The 18,778-nt window shown below is 43.7% G+C and overlaps 1 pseudogene; it reads left to right on the forward strand.

Moving 5' to 3' along the window:
• Positions 1-17,266, forward strand: part of LOC137521111 (dimethylaniline monooxygenase [N-oxide-forming] 2-like) — a 108,695-nt pseudogene extending 91,429 nt beyond the window's left edge.
• Positions 17,267-18,778: the final 1,512 nt, after the last annotated feature.

Below are 18,778 nucleotides of genomic sequence, written 5' to 3' on the forward strand. Positions count from 1 at the left end.
TGTTGTTTGCTGCCCTCCTGGTCGTCCTGGGTTTGTGAAAGTCAGTCTGTCGGCGAACAACTGGCTAGAGGAGGGGGAGGATGTCAATCTCCTCTTTAAAGTCTCCACAAGGGCCTGCTGGTATTCTTCCATTTTGACCTGTCGGACTCTTTCTTCAAGCAGTTTTGGAACATTGTGTTTGTACCGTGGATCCAGAAGGGTATAAACCCAGTAATTGGTGTTGTCCAGAATGCGCACAATGCGTGGGTCGTGTTCAATGCAGTCCTAGGCCGAAGAGGTCATAGCCTAGGGTCACAAAAACCTGTTTATTTGGGCTATTTCAATGGTAGTGATGGTGACGTACATAAATCTCAGCCATGGCCGTTAGCAACGTCTGAATTTCACGAAATGTCTCATGCAGGTAGAAGACATATTGTTAGACTTGGATTCCAAAGATGGGGTCCCTACATCTCTGCAAACCAGAGTTACAGGGGTCCAACATTTGTAAAATCCCCCATAGGCTTTCATTGGGCCTCCTATTTACAGTTCCAAAATCTCACATCTTTTCAAAGGGCAATTGATCAGCAGTGGCAAATTTTTTAGCATTGTAGGGACCCTTAAGAGGGAACATGACTGGTGAGTTTCGGGCCCCTAGGCCAAATAGGTCATAGCCTAGGGTCACAACAACCTGTTTATTTGGGTTATTTCAATGGTAGTGATGGTGACGTACATAAATCTCAGCCATGGCCGTTAGCAACGTCTGAATTTCACGAAATGTCTCATGCAGGTAGAAGACATATTGTTAGACTTGGATTCCAAAGATGGGGTCCCTACATCTCTGCAAACCAGAGTTACAGGGGTCCAAAATTGGTAAAATCCCCCATAGACTTTCATTGCCTCCCTATTTCACTTTCCAAAATCTCACATCTTTTCAAAGGGCAATTGATCAGCAGTACCAAATTTTCTAGCATTGTAGGGACCCTTAGGGGGAACATGACTGGTGAGTTTCGGGCCCCTAGGCCAAAGAGGTCATAGCCTAGGGTCACAAAAACCTGTTTATTTGGGCTATTTCAATGGTAGTGATGGTGACGTACATAAATCTCAGCTATGGCCGTTAGCAACGTCTGAATTTCACGAAATGTCTCATGCAGGTAGAAGACATATTGTTAGACTTGGATTCCAAAGATGGGGTCCCTACATCTCTGCAAACCAGAGTTACAGGGGTCCAAAATTGGTAAAATCCCCCATAGACTTTCATTGCCTCCCTATTTCACTTTCCAAAATCTCACATCTTTTCAAAGGGCAATGGCTCAGCAGTACCAAATTTTCTAGCATTGTAGGGACCCTTAGTGGGATCATGACTGGTGAGTTTTGCCACTGCTGAGCCATTGCCCTTTGAAATGGTGTGAGATTTTGGAACGGTAAATAGTAGGCTCAATGAAAGCCTATGGGGGATTTTACCAATTTTGGACCCCTGTAACTCTGGTTTGCAGAGATGTAGGGACCCCATCTTTGGAATCCAAGTCTAACAATATGTCTTCTACCTGCATGAGACATTTCGTGAAATTCAGACGTTGCTAACGGCCATAGCTGAGATTTATGTACGTCACTATCACTACCATTGAAATAGCCCAAATAAACAGGTTTTTGTGACCCTAGGCTATGACCTCTTTGGCCTAGGGGCCCGAAACTCACCAGTCATGTTCCCCCTAAGGGTCCCTACAATGCTAGAAAATTTGGTACTGCTGAGCCATTGCCCTTTGAAAAGATGTGAGATTTTGGAAAGTGAAATAGGGAGGCAATGAAAGTCTATGGGGGATTTTACCAATTTTGGACCCCTGTAACTCTGGTTTGCAGAGATGTAGGGACCCCATCTTTGGAATCCAAGTCTAACAATATGTCTTCTACCTGCATGAGACATTTCGTGAAATTCAGACGTTGCTAACGGCCATGGCTGAGATTTATGTACGTCACCATCACTACCATTGAAATAGCCCAAATAAACAGGTTTTTGTGACCCTAGGCTATGACCTCTTCGGCCTAGGACTGCATTGAACGCGACCCACGCATTGTGCGCATTCTGGACAACACCAATTACTGGGTTTATACCCTTCTGGATCCACGGTACAAACACAATGTTCCAAAACTGCTTGAAGAAAGAGTCCGACAGGTCAAAATGGAAGAATACCAGCAGGCCCTTGTGGAGACTTTAAAGAGGAGATTGACATCCTCCCCCTCCTCTAGCCAGTTGTACGCCGACAGACTGACTTCCGCAAACCCAGGACGACCAGGAGGGCAGCAAACAACACAAGCCGCAGCTAGTGCCCAAAAGGGAATGGTATCGGCAGTGTCCTTGGAGTGGGAACATTTTCTGACACCCATGCAGCAGCACACAGAACAGCAAGCGTGCAGATCCACCTCCAACACCGATCGCCTGGAGAAGATGGTCAAGGACTACATGTCAGATGGCATAGCTGTGTTGAACAATCCATCTGCACCCTTCAACTATTGGGTATCGAAGCTAGACACCTGGCACAAACTAGCAATGTACGCAATAGAGGTGCTGGCTTGCCCGGCAGCCAGCGTTATGTCGGAACGCTGTTTTAGTGCTGCCAGAGGCATCGTCACAGATCGGCGTATCCGCCTCTCCACAGGAAATGCAGACCGTCTGACTCAAATTAAAATGAATCAATCCTGGATTGGAAACGACTACGCAACACTCCCGGACCCCAACCAAGTAACATGAACAATGAACATCTGTGATGGGTTAGCGTTTCCGGTCCCTGTTTATTGAACCTCTCATCTGTATTAAATTTATGACTGCATGGCGACAAAACGCAAATTGCTATCCGCACGCTTCTTGTCCTCATGCAAGGCCTGGGTTGTTGTGTCTCAAAGCGTGGCCTTCTCCTCCTGCGCCACCCTCCTCCTGTTCCATCACGTGTGCTGCTGCTGGGTTAGCGTTACCGGTCCCTTTTCCTGGAACCTCTTATATGTATTACATTTATGACTGCATGCCGACAAAAAGCAAATTGCTATCCGCACGCTTCTTGTCCTCATGCAAGGCCTGGGTTGTTGTGTCTCAAAGTGTGGCCTTCTCCTCCTGCACCACCCTCCTCCTGTTCCATCACGTGTGCTGCTGCTGGGTTAGCGTTACTGGTCCCTTTTCCTGGAACCTCTCATCTGTATTACATTTATGACTGCATGCCGACAAAAAGCATGTTACCTGTGCAAAGAAAACAGACATTTCCCGCATTTAAAAGACAGTTTTCCCTTTGAAACTTTAAAATCGATTTTCTCAAAAACTATAAGCTCTTTTTGCTAAATTTTTTTCCCTCTTGTACCCACTCCCAAGGTGCACATACCCTGTAAATTTGGGGTATGTAGCATGTAAGGAGGCTTTACAAAGCACAAAAGTTCAGGTCCACATTGACTTCCATTATGTTCGGAGTTCGGCTCGAACACCCGAACATCGCGGCCATGTTCGGCCTGTTCGGCCCGAACCCGAACATCTAGGTGTTCGCCCAACACTACTTCTGATCATTTCATACTAGTCATTCACATAGCAATTAAACCCTTTACTTTGACTAAGCAGTCCTAAATTTCAGTTTTGTTTGTTCTCAGGCATTCAGGTGGGGACTTGCTTTTGTGCTTTGAATCATTGCATGACTGCTGGTATAATCTTTTATTGTGAAATACTTTATCACATTCAGTATTCAACCTTTTTTCAAGTCAGAAGTGGAACTTTGGACTGGACATAATGACGCAAGATACATTTTTTATTTGCACTAATAAAATTTTGTTTTGATAGTATCACATTTGGAACTCATTTTTTTGGATGCTACAAGTGCACTAACTTGGCTACAGTCATCTTACCCACCAAGCAGTATGGTGGCATAGTGGACGGCACTCTCTCTTTGTGTGGATCTCTAGTTCAAATCTGGGCCAGTACACTCTCTGCAGTCTGTATGTCCTCCTTGTATTTGGGTGCATTTCCCCCGAGCTTTCTGTTTTCACCTACATCTCAAAAACATTAGTAACCTAACTGGCTCACCTTGTTTTATTAAAAAAAATGTTTGACCATGACCATGTGAATACCGGTAAGCCTTAGGTCAATATTATATTTCAAACTTATTACAATATACATGTATATAATATACAATCATTGTATACATGTATGTATTGTACTGTGAATCAGCTTCATGTTCATTATGTTTTTTTTGTAAATGGAGACACAGAGAAAGGTCTGCACTGCTGTCTTGGATCATTTATTGTGCATAGTGTGGCACAATCACGTCATGGATATCATCAGGTAAAACCAAACGGCATATTACTTTTACACATACCAATCGAATCGGATGAATCATTGCGGTGGGTGCAGGACGCTGAAGCATTATGGACATTTTGCATAATCTGTGCGCAGAGCCTCCGTAGAAGCGCAGATTGCGCAAAACGGCCTTAAGGCTTCAATGCCTTGCGCCTACCCGACTGGATTGGTATGTGCACACCTATTATGAAGTTTGGTTTTACCTGATGATATCCGCGTCATGTGATTATCTTGCCACACTATGGACAATAAATGATCTAAGACAGCAGTGCCGACCTTTCTTTGTGTCTCCGTTTACAAATTAGCATTCTATACGGTCAGGGCATGCTGGGGACACCGTCCAGTTTAGCAAGTGCAGGAGACCGCCATCTTATCACCTTGTCTGTAGCTGCAGTGCCAACAACCTTGACAGTTTCCCTTTGAGTTTATATTTATTATACTGAACTTATCCAATTATTTACTTCATTTATTTCTTGATTTGTGCTAGTTTTACTTTGGAGTTGAGAGCTAGTTCACAGTGCTCAATTGCGTTACAGAATAATTCTGCATGTCAATTCAGCTCCCATACACTTCTATGGGCCTGTTCACAGTACTGGGTTGTAACTGATTGCAATATTCTGACTCCCTGCATACAGGCATTGTATTTAAGTCTCCATGTGGAATCTCCATGCAGTTCACACTCCACACATGTTCTGCAAGTGACCACTGTGACCCTTAACCTCAAGAGAAAAAAATATTGCAGTTTTTTGTCTGCTGTATTCAGTGCTGCTCATCCAGATTCCGGATATCCGGGTAACCCGGATATCCAACCTTTTTTCAGCTATCCGATTCGGATTCAGATTCCGGATTTCTGTGTAAATCCGGATAGCTATCTGCGGATAGTTGGCTGGCAATGCGGATATCCATGAATATCCGACTATTGAGATACAGTAACTAAGTAGATGACATCCAGGACATCATTGAGCCAATCAGAGGGCTCCCAGCAGAAGCCCTAGCAACCAATCACAGAGGGGAACCCTGGCCAGCCCCACCTGACCTCATTGAGCCAATCAGAGGGCTCCCAGCCTAAGCCGTAGCACCCAATCACAGAAAGGAACCCTGGCCAGCCTCCCTGTATAATAAGGGGGGCTGTCATGATGAGAAATCTCGTCCTTGCTTGTGAATGCTCACTGAGAGACATGCTCCAGTGCTTCTGGCCTAGCAAGTGCTGTATACAGTGATAAACCTAAAGTTGATCAGTGATTAACACCTTCACTATTAATACACTATTGTTGTATTTTTAATTAGCTTGATTTCATTTTGTGACAGTCAGAGTGTGTGCTGCAGGGCTGCTGCAGCTGCTGTGTGTCTGTGTGTGTGCTGTGCACAGACCACCAGGTCAGCTGCTGCCTGCTGGCCAGCTATTAGCCTTAGCTAGCTACAGTATAGGTTGGGGATTAGGGAATAGTATTACTGTGTTATTGTGTAGTTAGTACTGTAGTAATGCAGTCAGTGCTAGTAGTTGTTAGAGTAATAGTACTACTGTGTTAGCTTACTACAGAACTGCTGTGCTGCTGAGCAGTGCCAGTGTGACAGTTAGTGTCTTCTCCTCTGCTGTCTGACTATCACTCGGCATGTGGCACTTGGCACATGGCCCTTGGCACTCGGCACGTGTAACGTGGCACTTGGCACATGCCACGTGCCAAGTGAAAGTGCCAAGTGCCACGTGCCAAGTGCCACATGCCACATGCCATGTGCCACTGCCAAGTGCCACATCCGGCATTCTCCTGGCTGTTACACCTGCTGCTGCTGCATTGCCCTGCTCCTGCTGCCTTTGCTGCTCCCACCACTAGGGTGCCACAGGCCACTGCTGCTGTGCTGATACCACCTATATTTAACCCAAAACACAATTGCTGCGTAATTTTTTGGAGGTGTCTGGGCTGAAAACTGCCATGTCCCAGTTGTGCAGTTGGACTTTGGACACAATTGGCTTGATTCACTAACCGGCGCTAAGCCCCTATCACTTAGTGGGCGCAAACTACGGCACTAAGTAGTTTGCGCCCACACATCAGTCTAAGTCCCGCTCACTGCACGTGCAGCGCGGGTGCGCCTATGTTAGTGCGCGGTGCAACGATAATGTTGCACCCGCTGCCTCTTAAACGTTGCATCTGACGCGACGATAACGCCATTTCAGGGGCACCCTATGTGCCGTTATTGTCGCATCAGATGCAACGTTTAAGAGGCGACGTTATTGTCTTACCACACACTAATATAGGCGCACCCGCGCTGCGCGCGCAGTGAGCAGGGCTGCGCGCAAAGTAGCTTATGTGCGCACTATCAGCAAAAAAGGGCTTTTGACACCGGCGCTAACACTTAGCGCCGGTTAGTGAATCAGACCTAATTTGGGCTGCACGACCGTTGTCTGCAACCTAGTTTCAGACAGCTAATTGACAGCCATTTTTTTTTTTTGGGGGGGGGGGAGATTTTAAGTCCCCACATCATCATCAATTAGTGTTTCTGTAACGATCGGTGTAACACAGAGAGGGTCTGATTACCGGTGATCTGCAGTATCACCGAGAAAACAGATATATACTCGATTATTGATGATCTGCAGTATCACCGATAATCAGATATATCTCTAACCTCTGGAAACCTGGGTAATAAGAGTGTTTGGTGCAACAGAAATACTTTGAGGACTGCACCTGAGGAGCAGGTGCACAGCAGTAAGGAGTACTGCACAGTAACACGTTCCTTCCGCAAGCCTGAGACTCTCCCGAGAGAGGGGTCAGGCTAGGAGTAGGAAGGACAGAGTGTGAGTGACACCAAGGAAGGGTGTCACCCCCAGGTCTGTGAGCTAGCTCTTGACTGAGGAGATAGCTCTCGAGGTCGGGCAAGCCGGGTCGGCAACAGACAGACAGATCAGGGACAGAGACAGGAGACAGATGCGGAATCCTAAGACAAGCAGAGTTCGGCAACAGAGAATCAGATATAGCGAAGTACCTAATCAGAGATCAGAAGAGTAGTCAGGAAAGCAGAAGGTCATAACAAATAAGCAACAATGCCTAGTCTTGGGTGTGAGCTCCTTGATCATCAACACCCTGGAACTGGTCTGAGTATAACTAGATGGTAAAGCTAATTCCTAGTCTGAGGTGTGAGGTCCCTGGTCATCAACACCTAGGAACTGGTCTAAATAATAACACAGATAATATACAGTTTTCTCTAGACTGAGGTGTGAGGTCCTTGGTCATCAACACCCAGGAACTGGTCTAGATAATAACACAGATAATATCACAGATACTGACAAGGTCTGAGTGCTACCACGCAGTGATCGCAACGCCAGATACCAGAGAAATGACCAGCACCCAGAATATATAAACCAGCGCTCTCCAGCTCCTCCCCTAAGTGCCGGACCAATGAAACCTGATAGAATTGTCAGCTGATCGGCTAGATCAGCTGACACCCTTCTGACTGCCATAAAGGCTCTGCCTCTCAGTGCGCGCGCACGTCCTTCTGAACCTGTGTGGACTATCAGTCCCAGCCACACCAGACATGTGTTGTAATGCATCTGTTGGTTTGAACGCGGGGCCAGCCGCACCGCTGTCAGAGCATGCGGCGGTTTCCCCGCGTTCAGTCATACTGCTAGTGGTAAGCCCATGCGTGTAAACCGCCGTGTCGGACGCGGAATCCGCTGCCTTGTTCACTGGGCATGCGGCGGTTTCTCCGCGATCCGTCAGGCTAGTGGATGCAGGCCCATGCGTGCAAGCTGCCATGTTGAACGCGGAATCAGCCGCCTTACTCTGAGTACTCGCGGCGGCTTTTCCACATTTTCTCACAGTTTACCTTTAAAAAATAATGATGCTACATGCCTCATTTACCCTAAAAAAACGTTTTTAAAGCAATTTAAAAGCCACTTCCGGTTTTTCTATCCAGATATCCGAATCCGCCCGGATACCCCAGATACTGAGGTTGGATATCAGATTCGGTTTAGAATTTTTTTAACTCGGATTTCCAACCCGGATCGGATATCTGGGTATCCGGATCCGATTCAGATCCAGATTTTGAAAAGGGGTATCCGAGCAGCACTGGCTGTATTTGATGTAATTTTTTTTCTGTATAGATGCTTTTAGTTTGTAAAAGATGTCAGCCCTTACCTGTGTTATGTCAAAGCTTGAAACGTTGTAAAGTTGCTGAAAGAAGAGTGAATAAGTGATTGTATGATTCCAGCATCATGCAGGCACCTACAGTGTACTTTTAAAAACTAAACCCAGAGTAAAAAAAAATAATCTATTGGCATGGAAACTGCATGCAAGTAAAATCACACAACCACTAATTTAGCAAACCTGTCTGCAACTGTAAAGCCTTGTGCACATGCTAGATGAAACTCTGCTGAGGCAGCCAGTAACAACCACCTCTGCCAAGAATCTAGTGTTAGTTCAGTGGCTACTGATGCCACCTGACCCACTCAGCGATCAGCCCGGTGGATCAAATTGACCAGGAGCATTTTTCTCCCCACTCACCCCAGCTACCAGGTGAATTCACTCGGGCACCACTGCATCACATGTGTGTACAAAGCTTTGCTGTCATCACTTTCCAAATCTCTTTAAGTGAGAACACAAGTTAAGTAAAGTTTACTGTTAATTTTATATACTGAAAATTTGCCACATGGATAAATCAAGGCATAAGTTATTTTATGTTGCAGGGGAACATGGGATTTTTGAAAAGTGTAAACGGTTGTAGATGTTTTTTCTTTGTTTATTTATTTTGTATTTTGCTAATCTAACACTCTTTATTGAAAAAAAAATATATTTTTATCTTTTTACACTAGGTGAAGCACATCTGCCATCAGCAAAAAAGATGGAAAAATACGTTATCAAAAGCAAGGCCAGAAGAAACAAATGGTAAACAGACTTACTTTTTTTTTTGGACTATAAGACTTACTTTTTCTTCCTCAAAAATGGATAAAAAACAAGTCACTGTATCTTTTAGTCCAAATGCAGGGAGTTCCTGACTTGTGAACACCTGCTAATACGAACCTCCAACCCACCACAATGCACCCTGTACTGTGACCATGCAGAGGAGGACACAGGGGATACAAAAGGGCATAGATGAGGACACAGGGGGACACAAAGGGGCACAGAGCAGGACACAAGGAGGACAGAGGAGGACACAGGAAGACACAAGAGGTAAAAGGGGGCATGATCTACAAAGGGGGCATAGTACACAAGATGCTCCTTCACCATGGTTGCACAAGGTTTAGTATATATTTTTTTTCCCATTTTTTTGTCCTCTAAACCTAGGTGTGTCTTATTGTCAGTAGCATCTTATAGTCTGAAACATACGGTATGCAAAGCTTATTTCCGGGTAGCTGTGTTCAATAAACTTTGTGTAGGAGACGTTAGGGCTTTTCATAATTTACATCTCCTTTTACTTAAAGGGGAACTGAAGAGAGAGGTATATGGAGGCTGTCATGTTTATTTCCTTTTAGTCAATACCAGTTGCCTGGCAGCCCTGCTGATCCTCTGCCTCTAATACTATTAGCCATAGCCCCTGAACAAGCATGCAGCAGATCAGGTGTTTAAGTGGTTCAGACTTATAAGTCTGATCTGACAAGACTAGCTGCATGCTTGTTTCTGGTTTTAATCAGATACTACTGCAGAGAAATAGACCAGCAGGGCTGCCAGGCAACTGGTATTGATTAAAAGGAAATAAACATGACAGCCTCCATATACCTCTCTCTTCAGTTCCCCTTTAATATAGTTCTGCCTTTGTAAAAACGGTCAGTCTCCCCATACATTGAAGCCAGGTTCACAGTGGTCAGTTGCATAACACATGCTGTATAATGAGTGTGAACTGCAATGGAGATTAAACATAGACTTTAATACAAAGTTTTCATGCTGTGAGTTAGAATAACGTGATGTTATGCTGTGAACAGGCCAATAGAGTTGGATGGGCAGTGAGTTGACATGCAGAGTTATTCTGCAATGCAACTGAGCAATGTGAAGTGTAAACTAGAATAAAAAATATTGATTTGTTTGTCTTTAAATTAAACCACTAATGTAATATGTTAATGTATTGCTCTAAAGTGTTAGCCAGGCAAAACACTATGGATTCAGACAGGGTTACAGACAAGGCTTTGTGCTGCGGTTGCTTGGTGATCTGTACATCTGTGATGGTTAGTGATGGGTGAGTTTCTTGTGGTGTAGTTTGCCAAATAAATATCAGACAAACATGATGGGTGAAGTTCTAGCATTGTAGTTTGGCAGCTGATCGGTAAACCTGTGAGTTAATGTTTGCAGCTGCATGAATCCCAATACAAATAAGGTTTTTTTAGGTTTACCCACCATACAGCACTTCAAGCATGCAGGGGTGTAGCAATAGGGGTTGCAGAGGTTGCGACCGCATCGGGGCCCTTGGGCCAGAGGGGCCCTGAAGGTCCCTCCCAGAGGTGCTCATCCAATATTCGGGTATCCGAACTACCCAGATAATTCAAACTTTTTCAGCTATCCAAACTCGGATTCGGATTCTGGATATCTGTGCTAATCCGAATAGCTCTGTCCGTGTTAACTCGGATATCTATCTGAAATCCGGATACTGTAACCATGGAGATGATGTCCAAGCCCTTAGTGTGCACTGTCTTCAACTCTGCTGTCTGTCACTCCATGCTGATTTGCTTTAAAGTCCAACCCCGATTTTAATAAAGTATAAGTACCCCATATAATCTGGCTGAAGCAAGCTGGCGCTGGCAGTGGTCAGACTCGGAGCACCAGAACCCCCTCTGCCACTCCTGCCGACACTAAGGCCTGTTTAGGCAGCCAGTTCTCAGTGGCCTCCTCTGCTCCCTCCACTGCTTCCTGTGCAAGAAAAAAACACCGCCAGACCATGTTGGGCGAGTCTTTCCCTGTTGTTGGCAAGAGGGGGACATGAAGTGGCTGGGAATCACTATGCCTGCCTTACCACCCTTTACCACCACCACCACAACCTCCTGGCTCCTCCTGATTACTAATACTAACTAAGCCACCTGGTTCAGAATTTTTTACAGCCGTGGTACCAACGATATGTGCCACGTACGCGTGCCACGTACACGTGCCACGTCCGCCATGCTCCTGGCACACGTTACACCTTAATACAGGCAATGAAAAGTATGCTTCCAAGTCAGTACTGAGCATGTGCAAACAGTCTAATGCAGCTAATAAAATGTATAACGCACTGCATGCAGTACTTTCACTTGACGTGCAACGTTAGACACCAACGCAACGTGTGCACTGTGAACGGGGCATTGATTTTTCATTGCAGTGCGTTATTCTGCATTAAATGCTGTTTAAACGTGTGACTTAAATGTCACACTGTAAAAGAAACCTTAAAAGGAAAATAAGGAAAAAACACACAATTTATCCACTTTCATACATTATAGCTTTAATTATTATTATTATTTATTATTATTTAGTATTTATATAGCACCAACATCTTCTGCAGCGCTGTACAGAGTATATGGTCTTGTCACTAAGGCTGCGTCCACACTAGGTCCGGAAACGTATCCGCGGCTGCGTTTTTTAAACCTGATGAAAAACGGAGTCCCGGATACTAATGTTTAAAATAGCAGCCAGCCTCACCCAAGTAAAAAACGGATCCGTCTGCGTTTGCGGGGATCCGTTTTCAAAACCTGAACGGAAGGTCCGGACCTGCTGCATTTTCACGCAACGGATCAGGACCACGGATACACGCAGGGGTAGTGAAAGCAATGAGAAAATGCATCTCCAGCTCCACAGGCAAAAAACGGATGTGAAAACGGATAGCCTGAGCTTTATGATTGGCCCAAAAAATCCTCCCACTCCTTCCTAATGATAGAGACGTTTTCTGTCAGGGAAAAACCTGAACGGAAACTGATGCAAAACTGATGCAAAACTGATGCACTTTCATCAGTTTGCAGTACGGTGGGTACTTCCCCTGATCCAGACTGCAGTGTCCGTCCTGCAACCGGGTCTAGTGTGGACCCAGCCTAACTGTCCCTCAGAGGAGCTCACAATCTAATTCCCTACCATAGTCCTATGTCTATGTATGTATTGTGTAGTGTATGTGTTGCAGTCTAGGGCCAATTTTAGGGGGGAGCCAATTAACCTATCCATATGTTTTTTGGGGGATGTGGGAGGAAACCGGAGTGTCCGGAGGAAACCCACACAGAAACGGAGAGAACATACAAACTCCTTGCAGATGTTGACCTGGCTGGGATTTGAACCAGGGACCCAGCGCTGCAAGTCGAGAGCGCTAACCACTATGCTACCGTGCTTAATCTAAACAGTTCTATTGTACATTAAACCCACACAATTTATTTGTCTATCCCTCCTGTTTATTTAAACAGTTCATTTGTTTTGATAATGTATCAGATGTAACAATTAAGTAATGTATACAATCTGCTACTGTCTAATCTGATAATCTGCTACTGTCTGCTCCTGGTCTGGAATGTGTATTTTACACTTGTTTACGAATTAACTCTGCCATTGGATTCCTTGGGGGAGGAGAGGGGTTTGCTGTTATTTTACAACTCTGTAGTGATGTTATCAGGTCAGAGATAAATAAACAGTGTTATCCAAGATTTTGTAGGAAGGAGAGTGCAGAGACATATACAGCAAGTGGTTAAAAATACCAGTCTCCTTGCAGTCCAGTTGATCTTCCACCACCAGTTCTGCCTTAGCCACAACCCTGAAACAAGCATATAGCCAATCCAGTCAGACTTGAGTCAGAGCATCTGATCTGCATGCCTGTTCAGGGTCTATGGCTAGATGTATTAAAAACACATGATCAGGGGAAAGCCAAACAATTTGCATTTTCTTAAGGAAATAAATATTGTAGCCTCCATATCACTATATCACTCAGACATCGAGTTCCCTTTAAGTGAGTCTCAGACCACCATGGAGAACCGCATATCTTAAAGTCTAGGTCTGGCAGAAAGAAGAATCCTGTGGTTATATGACTGCTATTTTACTTAATAAATTAGCGAGAACCTGAATTTAGAGGCATATGATGGCTGCCATATTTATTTCCTTTTAAACAATACCAATTGCATGGCATGATCTGTTTGGCTGAAGTAATGTCTGAATTACACTCAAGCGATTGTGCCTAGTCAAAATTTAGTTAGAGCGCTTGATCTGCATGCAGAGACCTAACTAGTGTGCATGGAGCCCCCCCCCCCCCCCCCCCAAAAAAAAACTTTGTGAAGCCCCATGCTTTAAAAAACCTTCCTTGCCCTATGTGTGGGCTGCCTCTGTGAACCCTGGGCCCCCCTCAATAAGAGCAGCAAAGCATGCACATAATTATTTTGTTGCAGCTCCACTCCCTCCTCTTCAATCTGCTGCGTGGCAGCTTTACAGAGGAATGCTGGAGCATGCTGATGTACTGAAGAGGGAGAGGCGCAGCGGTGATGTAAATATTTGAACAACACTCTGCACTTCTCTGCATAAAGAAGGCGATAGAGAGTTACAGGTCTGCTAAGCCCCCATGCCAACGTAATCACATTGAGAAACAGGCTGTAATTATATTGTAATGGTACTGCTCAAATTGGCATCTAAACAGTGCAGTGCTATGGATTAGTTACCACGAAATATGCACATTAAAGCTAACCTAAACTCAGAACTTCCTCTCAGCTCTAAACGATGAGCAAAAGCACAGTAACCCTTAAAGGAAAACATTTCTTAGTTACAACTTACACAACTCCTACAGAGATCATGCAGTGTTTACTTCCTGGTATCCTGGAAGCACAGACAGGGTTAAATTCCCTGATTTACACTTCCAGATTACTTGCAGATGGGGGAAGGTGAGGGGGGAGGGGGGTTAGACAGGCTGTTCTCTATAAACAGACACAGGGTGAATTTATCAGCAATAATTTACTGTATGTTTTCTTTGTATGCTGTGCTAGAGTGTATATACCTACTTTAACAGTTGCAATGAAGCATACCTTCTATGTACTGTATGCTTCACTGTATGCATCGCGCACCACAGGTATTATGTACAGTGGGTTGCAAAAGTATTCGGCCCCCTTGAAGTTTTCCACATTTTGTCATATTACTGCCACAAACATGAATCAATTTTATTGGAATTCCATATGAAAGACCAATACAAAGTGGTGTACACATGAGAAGTGGAACGAAAATCATACATGATTCCAAACATTTTTTACAAATAAATAACTGCAAAGTGGTGTGTGCATAATTATTCGGCCCCCTTTGATCTGAGTGCAGTCAGTTGCCTATAGACATTGCCTGATGAGTGATAATGACTAAATAGAGTGCACCTGTGTGTAATCTAATGTCAGTACAAATACAGCTGCTCTGTGAGGGCCTCAGAGGTTGTCTAAGAGAATATTGGGAGCAACAACACCGTGAAGTCCAAAGAACACACAAGACAGGTCAGGGATCAAGTTATTGAGAAATTTAAAGCAGGCTTAGGCTACAAAAAGATTTCCAAAGCCTTGAACATCCCACGGAGCACTGTTCAAGCGATCATTCAGAAATGGAAGGAGTATCACACAACTGTAAACCTACCAAGACAAGGCCATCCACCTAAACTCACAGGCCGAACAAGGAGAGCGCCGATCAGAAATGCAGTCAAGAGGCCCATGGTGACTCTGGACGAGCTGCTGAGATCTACAGCTCAGGTGGGGGAATCTGTCCATAGGACAACTATTAGTCATGCACTGTACAAAGTTGGCCTTTATGGAAGAGTGGCAAGAAGAAAGGCATTGTTAACAGAAAGCATAAGAAGTCCCATTTGCAGTTTGCCACAAGCCATGTGGGGGACACAGCAACCATGTGGAAGAAGGTGCTCTGGTCAGATGAGACCAAAATGGAACTTTTTGGCCAAAATGCAAAACACTATGTGTGGCAGAAACTAACACTGCACATCACACTGAACACACCATCCCCACTGTCAAATATGGTGGTGGCAGCATCATGCTCAGGGGGTGCATCTCTTCAGCAGGGACAGGGAAGCTGGTCAGAGTTGATGGGAAGATGGATGGAGCCAAATACAGGGCAAACTTGGAAGAAAACCTCTTGGAGACTGCAAAAGACTTAAGACTGGGGCGGAGGTTCCCCTTCCAGCAGGACAATGACCCTAAACATAAAGCCAGGGCAACAATGGAATGGTTTAAAACAAAACATATCTATGTGTTAGAATGACCCAGTCAAAGTCCAGATCTAAATCGAATTGAGAATCTGTGGCAAGATCTGAAAACTGCTGTTCACAAACACTGTCCATCTAATCTGACTGAGCTGGAGCTGTTTTGCAAAGAAGAATGGGCAAGGATTTTAGTCTCTAGATGTGCAAAGCTGGTAGAGACATACCCTAAAAGACTGGCAGCTGAAATTGCAACAAAAGGTGGTTCTACAAAGTATTGACTCAGGGGGCCGAATAATTACGCACACCCCACTTTGCAGTTATTTATTTGTAAAAATGTTTGGAATGATGTATGATTTTCGATCCACTTCTCACATGTGCACCACTTTGTATTGGTATTTTACATGGAATTCCAATAAAATTGATGCATGTTTGTGGCAGTAATGTGACAAAATGTGGAAAACTTCAAGGGGGCCAAATACTTTTGCAACCCACTGTATGTTGTGATTTTTCCCCTCCATTGCGATCCTGTTTTTCCACTCAATTTAAGTGTTCTTTAAAGAAAACCTGTACTGAAAATAAAAGTCAAAATAAGCATACACAAGTCATACTTACCTTCCATGTAGTCTACTCCTCTGTGTCTTTCTCCTGTCCCGCGTCCTATTTGTTCACTATGATCAAGGGAATTTTCCGTCCTCCATTTTGAAAATGGCCATTACCCATAACAGCTCTCTGGTCAGCACACAGTTAAACTGCAACATCGCCCACTTGAGCCATAGGGAAACATGAACATTACCTGGTACATCCGTTTTCAGAACTGGATGGGATTATTGTCAGAAGAAAATGGTGAGCTTCTGAGAGGAACGAATGGCAAGGTAACTATGTAACGTTCATTTGAAGTTACCTCATGTGTTTATTTTAAATATTTTTACTCAGTACAGGTTCTCTTTAAGTTTTTCTTGTGATTAACATCAAGCATGGGGATGGATACATATTTATGCTTAGGCTAATGCCTGGTGCATACATTAAGTAGATCATTGGTGTGAAAAAGTTCACAGTTTTAGTTTTTTTTTTCAAAAGACTAGTTGTTACATTACCTTATAGTATTATTATTATTAATTCATTTTTTTTTATTTTGTAGGTTTGGTACTGGAAGAACTCAAGCTTTGCAGATACTCTACGTTGACTACATTAATGACATCTCTAAAGAGATTGGCGTCCATCCCAACATCCTGTATCTTTTTTTTACTGACCCAAAGTTGGCATGGCAGGTGTTCTGTGGGCCATGCACACCGTACCAGCTAAGGCTTACTGGACCTGGGAAGTGGTCAGGAGCAAGAAATGCCATCTTTACACAGTGGAAAAGAACAATACAACCAACCAGAACACGAGTTGTATATGCACATCACCAGTCCTGGACCACATTTAACAGAATGCTAACTCTTTGTGCTATATTGACATTACTGTGGTTTGGTACAAAGACTACTCCAAAGTCAGCATGGAGTGACAATCTTACATGGGTCTCTAAGTTCTGGGAAACCTTATGTACCACATTAAATCTATGATGAAATTACTTGTGCAAAAGTGTTTTCTCATGCTCATATATTTTTTTGCAAACATTCTCCACTTGGTGAAAAAAAAAAGAAATTTTTGCAAAAATTATGGTGAAAATAAAATGGCTGTATTTGTTCATCACTACTCCCAATGTTAAAAAGGCATAGGAACCTGTGAAAGCAGTGGCTTGGGGCACAAACTCACTGACTTACATCCTGCTTGGCAGACACACCTATGCCTGGAATCAAGGATAGTTACATATGTAAAGGAACTCCAAGTTGTTCTTTTTAATTAAACATTTTAATTAAACAATGAAAATTATGAGTCAAGCATTGCTTCTGAATCAAGAGACAGTAGAGTGCTGCCAAACTGTGCCATAACGATTAACATCAGCTTCCTGCAGGTCTAAAATTACACCTTATGAAAAACTCTGCCCAGATTTCTGAATTTGGTAATACTGGATGAATTAGGTTTTTGTATGATTTTTCATATATGTGATAATGACACATTTTGTGCATAGATAACTCAACTTTGCACATATGCACTTATGTTAGTAAATCATGAAACCATTGGTGTAATTAAAGATAACACATTAAATCTGCATTAAATGTAATGTAACTAATGACTTTTAATTGATTTACTTAAAATATAACTACTACATTTTTCTTTTAAGATTGGAATTCCTTTGTGATATGTTGGTCCCATTTACATTTTAAAAACAGAATGTAAATCCATTTCCAGGTACAGATTTAAATATGGCATTTTATAATTTGAAAATCCAAGTGTTCAAATATTTAACTTTGCCTCAAAAAATCCTGTTTTAAACATCTACTCATATGACTTGAAGAAGGGGGTTTTAGGGAGGGTTATATACTCTGTGGATGGAACTGCTGCTGCGTTGATTACAACATTTTTCTGTCCAGACTATCAGCTAAACAAGCTCCAGGTCTGATGATGTTAAAGCATTTGTTTTTCATAAATAGGGATATATTCATGTAACTGCAGTAAAATTAGTGTACACTACTAACATAACCCGCGATACACTCACAAGGCGCAGTACCACTACCTACGTAGCATGAGTTTCACGTTTTCATGCAATGCACACAATTTAACTGGTGCAATTACTACTAAATGCACGCAGCAATTTTTTTTTTATGTTAGTTGAACATACTCCATATTCACTAATTATATTCAGTATGCATATTTGTCTTATTTCTATGCATAAATTTGTTCCACCCACATGAAATCCCCCTTCTTCACTGCACCCTTCTCACCCTCTCCCCTCCTGCATTCATACTCCATTTTCCTCACCTCATCTCCTTCACTCCCCCCACCACTGACAAAGTCAACGTCCTTGGCAACTTGACCAGCAACTACCTGCCCTCTCAACCCAATGTTCCATCTAACACCCCCCCCCCCCACCTACCTTCCCGCCCTGGCCTCCAGTGGCAATGCTGAAGAGCTTGGGGCTCCAGTGAAAGTTTGACATTGGGCTCCAAGCAATCTGAAACTGTTAGCTGACTATTACCACAATTCAATGCACATATACCATCATAGCACCAATTAAAAGATAATAAGATGGATGAAGGGGGCCCCTCTGGTACAGGGGCCCTGTTGCAGTTGTAACCTTTGCATCCCCTATTGCTACACCACTACTTCCCCCAGTCCTCACCTCCCTGTTCAACCTCTCACTTTCAACAGGAACTTTCCTCACATACTTCAAGCAAGCCATAGTACTTCCTTTGGTGAAGCAACCCTCACTCGACCCCTTACTACCCTAAAATCACTGACCAATCACCATAATCCCCTTTGCCTTAAAACTTCTTGACT

This window comes from Hyperolius riggenbachi, chromosome 6 (assembly GCF_040937935.1).
Source record: "Hyperolius riggenbachi isolate aHypRig1 chromosome 6, aHypRig1.pri, whole genome shotgun sequence".
Lineage (NCBI taxonomy): Eukaryota > Metazoa > Chordata > Amphibia > Anura > Hyperoliidae > Hyperolius > Hyperolius riggenbachi.